The 8,896-nt window shown below is 31.4% G+C and overlaps 1 long non-coding RNA gene across 1 annotated transcript; it reads right to left on the minus strand.

Annotated features, from left to right (window-relative positions):
* Positions 1-2,446: 2,446 nt before the first annotated feature.
* Positions 2,447-3,699, minus strand: LOC135954595 (uncharacterized). The gene is made up of 3 exons (XR_010576265.1): positions 3,561-3,699; positions 2,635-2,746; positions 2,447-2,570 (listed from the first exon to the last, which is right to left on the minus strand). It is a non-coding gene; the product is annotated as an uncharacterized LOC135954595 (long non-coding RNA).
* Between the last annotated feature and the right edge of the window lie 5,197 nt (positions 3,700-8,896).

Consider the following 8,896-nt stretch of genomic DNA (forward strand, 5'->3'; position numbering starts at 1 on the left):
TTTTTTTAAAACATATTTATTATTGGGCACATTAACACAGATTTTAATCGATTTTGACATGTCTGTAGTATAAACAACTTTTGCAAAATGAAATATTTTTAAATTTCAAAAGGGAAATTGGTACTTTTCTCCTAATGGTACCTTTTTAATATTTTAAATTATTTCACTTATCGACATTAAAATTAGCTGATATGTATGTATTTGAGTGAAGTTAGTGTTATGCATTAAACACATTCAAGACAGCAGGCTACCAACTTCAATCTGCCAAAAATAAAATGCACACGTCTATATGGAGACGATTATTTTAACGACAGCATAGCTACACGGCCACACGACTACTCATTTTGATGTAGCCGAATTATTAATAACAGGTACATAATTAATTATAACCATATCTATATTTTTACACAAAATAATTGTTTCAATCTTAATTACTTTGGAATTTTGTATTGTTATTTTTTATTAAAGTGGCACCACTGAATTATAAATCATATAAATTAGTAGCTGTCGTCTTTAAAATAATTCAGTAGCTGCCACACGACTACAACTGTAACCAGCAGAATTTGTGTTCGTGTAGTCGTGTAGCCTGTTGTCTTGAATGTGTTTAATGCATTAGAAATAAGGGATTTAGGTTCCAAAATATGAGAACTGAACTATAGGTACTTTTTCATTCTTCTAATGGTACTTTTTGAATTTTCTATTACAATGGACTTAGAAACATGAAATTAAGCATATATGGTACTAAGTGAGTGAGAATTCTAGGGGGAGACTTTTTGGTACTTTTTCTTTATTCGAATGGTACTTTTAGTAATTTCGAATGGTACAACGAATTTAGAAACATGAAATAAAGATTATATGAACCCGAGTGAGCGGGAGACTTAATAGTACTATTTCTTTCTTCTAATTGGGGTTGTAAAGTGCACCGGGTCAGCTAGTCTTTCATATATTTTATACCCACCATCAAAAAAGATGGGGGTATATTGATTTTGTCATTCCGTTTGTGAATGTTTCGATGTGTTGCAAACGGAATGACAAAATCAATATATATATATATATATATATATATATATATATATATATATATATATATATATATATATATATATATATATTGGTTCATTATGAAATTCAAAAACAATCTAGATACATATGTACGCTATCGTGATGTAATTGGACATAAACAATTTTGAACCTAAATCATTCTACCAACTTTTGTGAGTATCGCTTAATAATTAATCCTATCTCACGAATAATACGAACAACATTGGCCTTCGAGGCGTCAACTGTGAGTTCTCGTGGCCCCACAGGATGTAATCGAGATATGTCAAATTGCACCACCTTGGAGGTCAATTGACACGATCTTGGAGGAGGTCAATTTCTAAAAATCAAGTTATCGCCAAATTTTTATTTCAATAAATCGATGGTTGCGGTCGCTGTATGGCACGTAACGCCATCCTGTTGAATCCATATCTCGCCTGGATCAATGTCATCCATATTTTCAAACAAAAAATCATTGATTATGGTACGGTAACAATCTCCATTGAAAGGTCCGATGATGTCATCAGCGTGTAAACCCCACCAAACGGTTCATTTTTCTAAATGTAATGGAGTCTAAAGGGTCTGTTATAGATTGGTCTCACTCCATATGCGCCAATTATGTTTATTAACAAACCCTTTAAACCAAAAATTAGCTTGTTCAGATGGACGATTATGGAAAAAGTCGTCTATAAGGTGCGCGAATCGATGACTGATTTTCAAAGTAAATTTGTATAATTTGGTAGCGTTGTTCAAACATCAATCTATTCATGATGATTTGCCAGAGTATACTGATCATAAATATCAAAAAGTGAACATTTCGTAAGTTCTATTTGGCTTAAGAAAACTCCATTTACATTTGGTGTTCAAATTTGTCATTCATTGAAGTTTAATTAAAGGATGTTCTTAACTACGTAAAATTTATGTATCGTAGGTATTACCGTACACTCATAAAAAAAATTGAGTAATCCGTACTTAAATCAATCCGGAGCGGTGTCAATAGTAGGGTAAGTACGGATTTTCTTAAACCGAGTACAGAATACTTGATTCAAGTACGGATTCATCAAGCCCAAAAATCTTAATTTTAGCTCTCCCTAAGTACGGCCGAGATTGAATTAATCTTAAAATGAGCTTGATTCAAGAATTCTAAACTTGTTTTAAGCACGAATTCATACTTGATATAATCCAAAAATCGGATTGATTTAAGAATGTCCGAGATTGAATTAAACGCAAAATGAGCTTGTTTCAAGAATTCTGAACTAGATTTAAGCACGAATTCGTACTTGATATAATCCAAAAATAGGATTGATTTAAGCCCGAATTCGTACTTGATGTAAGCCAAACTAAGATTGATTTAAGAAAAACACATTATTTTTTATTTTTAATAAATTTTATTTTGTTTTTTTTTTAAATTTAATACAATTTAACAATAGTATTGCTTTGTTTACAACTCGTTTGCCACGGAAGTCATCTTCTTCAATTAGCCAGTTGTCAACTTTGGATTGAACAGAAATTGTGTAGTCATCGACGCCAAACTATAGAACAAGATTAAGATTTGTTAAATTATATTTGCAAAAATCCGTATTACTAAATGCTTACCTGAATTTTTTCCACTTAAAAGCTTCATCCTAAATTCGATTCGAAGAACAAGAGGAGGTATTGCTTCCTTAAGGTTTTCACCATTGCAAGCTGTTGTATGTAACCTGAGAAGCTAAAAATGTACAAACAAATGATATAATATGAAAATTGTTTATAAATTCATTTATAAAATTAACTATACGAAATTAAAGATTTACCCCCATATTCATAAACAATTTTCAAAGGTTTATAAAACAATATTTCCATACAAAATTCGTTTTATAAACCTTTGATAAATTTAAAAATTATTTATTAATATGAGGATAAATCAGTAATATCGTATAGTTATTTTTATATTTTTTCTAAGTGACTGTACTTGTATTTATGCAATAAGAAACATATTTTTCATTTTGGAACAAAAAAACCATCAGTTCATGGACAAAAAGCAGTTATTTATACTAATCCACACAACGACGCAAACAACAAATTGTGCACATGTAAATACATATATAGGTGTTTGTGTGCATATAATATAGAGTCTATATTATAGACACACAAACATCAAGCACGAGAATTCTTAAACTAAGAACTAAATGCTTGTATAATTTGTTTACAAGTGCACATTTTATTGTTTGCGTCTTAAAAAACTTGTTTCTAAACGATATGCGCAACTACATATGTATGTGTGTGTTAGTACAAATAAAAAAAAATATTTCTTGTTGAAAAAATTTGTATGTACATATGACGTTGTACCGTTATTTTGTTTTTAAAGAATTTGTTGCAAATTCAACAGCCTATTTATAAAACATAATATAGTAAGCCAAAAGAAAACATGTACAAAGAAACTTATCCAAAATTTTCGATTGACTTGCTGTATTATGTTTTATAAATAGAACAACTGTATTATTTAAAAATAAATCACAATAATAAATAAATTATAGACTTACCTTTTAAATACCCATAAACACTGGACTGATGAAACTCCTGGAGAAGCTGGAGCAGGAGGGTGTCTTCTTTGTCCGGAACCACTTCTGCCTCACTCATATTTTTTTCACACAACACAAAAAAACACAAAAGACCGAAAACAATACAGAACAACACGGAATACGGAGCGCACAAAACAGACTGATGAAATTGCTTCTTTGTTCATGTAACTAACCGACAGCGCGAGTAGAAAATTACTTTGAGAACAGCTCAGAGAGTAAATTTTATACCGCTCTTTTTCTATTATGGATCAATATAAGAATTTTTTTCTTATTTCAAGTTATCTTACTCTTAATTTGAAGTTTAAGAATTAACTACTTGATTTAACTTCTCACTTGTACTTAAAACAAGATTTTCTTACTTAATTCAAAAATTTCGTTCTTGTTTTAAGAACATTTCCGCTTGATTTTTTTAATCAATCCCGTTTATACTTATTCTAAGTACAAATGAGTATGAATCGTACTTAAATTTTTAAGTACAATTCTGGCTAAATTTGAGTAAAATAAACTTAAATTTAGAAGTGCTTTTTTCTTTCTGTGTAGTATAAAATAAAGTCAGTATAGCTGGGTTAAGATTGTATTTATGAATTGAAGTCAATGAAGTGAAATCATACTATTTATATTGAATCCTTTTTCTGTGTAATTTACAATAATTGAACAATAAACAATACTACAAATGCATTGACATTTTACCAAATGGATGTCTCACTTGTTAACGATTTAAAGTAGAAGACATTGTATAGTAGGTATTACATATTGCTCGATGCTTGGTGATAAATACTAAACTAAACCACTCATATATGTAGTTTAAAAAATTCAGAAATATACAGTGTAAGACAAAAATGTGTAAATGATGGTCATATATTTACACTTTGTGACACCATTTTTAAAGTGCAATGTTTATAAAGAAACGTTTTGTGTTTTTTTAAACAATATTTATTAAGGATATTTTAGGACTAAATAAATAAAATATTTCCTTAATTATACTCCAGTAATCTAAAAAAAATAACTGCAACCCATTTACACACTTTTGGCGCAGATTACTAAAGTAACTTTTTTAGTACTTCGAATAACCTGCTTTCCCGTCAATGGCAGCCTGAATTCTGGAGGGCATACTCACCACCAGTTTGCGACACTCTTCTTGCATTATAGATCCCTAGATATCATGGGAGCGCTCCTAGAGCTGAGTTGTGTTTCTAAATGCATTTTGATAATTATAAACGCGACGTAAACGCACCAAATTCTCAATCGGATTTAAATTCTGAGATTGTGGGAGTCAATCTAGCAATGTAATTTTGGCGGTTTTTAAAAAATTAAGCGTCTTTTTAGACTTATGTTTGTTGTCGTTATCTTGTAGTATTACAGTGTTTTCAATTTGTCCACGCCAATCATTCAGACTATCCACATCTGTTGTCTTGATAATGTCTATATACATTTCTGCATTCATATTACTACCAATTTTATGGAGTTTTCCTACACCTTTCGCAGAAAAACAACCACAAAATGGCAATATTCCATCACCATATTTCATAGTCGTCATAAAATCACGGTCTTTTAATGGCGCATTTCGTTTTTGGTAGTCATATTTTGGTCCATCAGTTCTAAAATGGTTAATTTTCGATTCATCTGTACAGATAACTTTTTCCCAATCATCAAAGGTCCATTTCTTAAAAAAATTTACAAATGTTAGTCGAAGAGACTTGTGTCTTTCAGTTAAACGAGGTTTTTTAACAATCTTTATTGCATAAAAACCACATCTTTTGATTTCTCTAAGAGATGCACGTTTTGAAATCTTAATTTGGTAGCATGAAGATAGTTTTGGTTGTACCTCACGGGGACTATTTTCTTCTCCTGATGCAACTAGACGTTATACAGTGAGACCATCTTTTAACAATAGAATTGAATTCCGTCCACAAATTGGCGCTGGAAAAGCCAAACCACATATATTCGCTATGTTCTCAACAGATTAAAAGAAATATTGAATTTGGTGGATATTTTTCGATGGGAGATACCATTTTTCAGCTGCTCGGTAACAGAATTTGCAACTTCGGTGATAATCTTCTTCATATTCAATATTCCTTAAAGAATTGTAAATTGTTAACTAGTAACATGTTTTAACTAACTGTCATTAATGAAATTGATTAAAATTGTTCTTTTTCTAAATAATAATAACAAGTTTATTTAACTTTAAAGAAAATGCGACAAAATTGTGTAATTCAGTTTTTAACTTTTTGATATCCTGGTATTTAAATGCCATAACTTGAAATTAATTTTTTTTGTATGTTTTTTTGTATTTTGTGTAAAAAATATTGTCAGATTGGTAAATGTTGAGCATAAAAATTCAAATTATAGATATTTCCAAATTTATTTACACATTTGTGTCTCGTACTGTATTTTATTTCTGTTTAGCATTTTGTTTAATCCGAATAAATGCTGAAATTGTTTATTATTTGTATATTAGTGATAATTTGAATACTTTAAATACAATTATACCTGATAATAATATAAGTTACTAGCTGTCCCGGCAAAAATTTTTCTACCGTATAAATTATTTCTAGTGAATATCTTGGTTCTAGCGGTATGAAATATAGTTCAGGGCCAATTCTCATACCTACCAAATATACATCTATATACTATATAAAACTGAAATGGTCCATGTATGTAATGTCATCACGTGAGAACGGCTGGGGCGATTTGGCTGATTTTTTTTTTATTCGATTCGAAATTTTCAGGAGATGGTTTGTAAAGAAAAAAAAATAAAAAATGGCGGCTAAAACCGGAGGGTATAATGCGTTTGTGCAGATGATTGTAACGCCCAAAAATATTAGCCTAACACCCACCTTAAAGGATACCGATCGACTTAGAATCACTTTCTGAGTCGACTAAACAATGTCCGTCCGTCTGGCTGGCTGGTCGGCTGGCTGCCTGACTGGTTGTCCATGTAAACCTTGTGCGCAGAGTCGCAATTTTGAAGATATTTCGATCAAATTTAGTACATATTATTTTTTCGGACCAAGCCTATTGAAACTGGCTGAAATCGGTAAATTATTTCACCTAGCCCCCATACAAATGTTCTCCCGAAATTGGACTTTATCGGTCATAAATGTTTAATTTATATACATAGGTGTCAACACAAATTTCGCTCCAAATATGTTTTATATATACGAAATTCATGTCACCAAATTTTGCCATGATCGGTCCATAATTAGTCATAGCTCCCATATAGACCCGTTTACGAAAATCACTTTTTAACGTGTATAAATCTCTTAAAAATGTTGGTATACACACAATTCAATTCAACATAAATATCTTTCATATAGACATAAATCACACGACCTAATTTCATGGTGATCGGTCCATAATTAGTCATAGCTCCCATATAAGGCCCACTTCCGAAAATCAGTCACGAATATAAATTATTGATATTTTTAAAGAAAAATATTTTTGCACATTTAGTTAGTGTAGGGTATTATATTATCGGGCTTGACCGACCGTACTTTCTTACTTGTTTTTTATTCCAAATAAAACAAATTAAAAAAAAAATTTTGTAAAAAAATTACCCCTAATGACATAGCGGTATAAAATATACTTCACGACCTATTCTCCAAACATACATACATAATTTCATAAAAATCGGTTCAGTCGTTTTGGAGACATGTCTTATATAAAGATGAGCGACATGTCTTGAAAGCTGACGAAAATTTGAACGACATTGTCTTGAATGTGGTCTTCTGTTAACTTATAACCAAACTTTTCATTGTTATTGTATAAACGACAAACTAAGCGACATTGTCTCCCTTTTAGTCGGCCACGATTTTCGCGACATTTGTTCGAAAAAGTCTTTGACGATTTGTTCTGGATGTCCCTCATATGTCGTCGAAGAATATGTATTGTCGTGCACCTATCATTTTGAAGACGTGCCCAACTGGGTAAATTAATAAATTCATAAGATTACATTTTTTTTTTTGTATCATCATTTATTTATTGTATCTTCATTATTTAATGAACTAACAATAAGTGGTTCAAATCTTATATCTAATATTATTATTCAATTAGTCCAGCCAGTGCCGGACGAAAAAATTTTGTATTCATGGTTGTTTTGGTTAAATTTGCATTCTTCCTTCTAGATTAGGTCTGCTGTGTCCCTCCTTCTTAATCGAGTGTGGCCAAGGTTATCTAATATGTTGCGGGCCAGCGGGTTTGTGTGAACTCCAAGTTTTTTTTTAAATATTTTTGTATATTTTTCGAGATTTCAGTTTTTACAATGGGCACGTTTAGATCTTTGTGTATATTCGCGTTTTTGATGTACCAGCGGGCAACTGTGATCATTCTTAGAAACTTGTTTTGGCGTCTTTGGATCTTTTCTACATTTGACACTGAGGCCGTGCCCCATAACTGTATGCCATAACACCATATCGGTTTTATGATCATGTTATAAAGTAGAAGTTTACAATCTAAACTAAGTGTGAAGTTTCTGCCAATAAGCCAATTAATTTGAATTGATTTCAATTTCATTTGAGTCAACTTTGCATCTATTTGACTTTTCCAGATGTATTCCGAGGTATTTCACTTCCGATTATTGAATTATTATTTGGTTATTGATATGAATAGGGGGGCATGATTCTCTACGCAATGTAAATATAATGTGTGTACATTTTTGCTCGTTGACTTTAATTTTCCATTGTTTTAACCATTTTTCTAATTCAAATATGTGGTTTTGTAAGTAAAGAGACGCTTCTTGAGGGTTTTCATGAATGCTTAGAATAGCAGTATCATCAGCAAATGTTGATGTATGAGTGCGGTTGTTAGTTGGCATATTAGACTAATATATCAAATATAAAAAGAGTCCCAGGAAGAGTCCCTTGGGGGACTCCAGCTTCAATGGGTTGTGCAGTACTTAAAAAGTTTCCCTCTTTAACCTTAAATGTTCGACCAGTTAAATAGCTTTCCAACAGCTTATGTGTGTTTGCCGGTAAATTTTGACTCAATTTGTATATTAATCCAGCATGCCATACCTTATCAAACGCTTGAGAGATGTCGATGAAGAGTGCAGAACAGTATTTCTTTTCTTCAAACGCTTTTCTCACCATATTTACAAGTCTATGGGTTTGTTCGATAGTACTGTGTTTTCTTCTAAATCCAAATTGATGATTCGGAATACAATTGTTTTCAGTTAACATCGGGTACAACTTGTTCATAAGTATCTTCTCAAATAGCTTTGATATATTAGACAATAGGCTGATGGGTCTGTATGATTCTACTTTTGTGTGATCTTTTCCCGGCTTGGGTATCATGGTAAC

This window comes from Calliphora vicina, chromosome 3 (assembly GCF_958450345.1).
Source record: "Calliphora vicina chromosome 3, idCalVici1.1, whole genome shotgun sequence".
Classification (NCBI taxonomy): Eukaryota; Metazoa; Arthropoda; class Insecta; order Diptera; family Calliphoridae; genus Calliphora; species Calliphora vicina.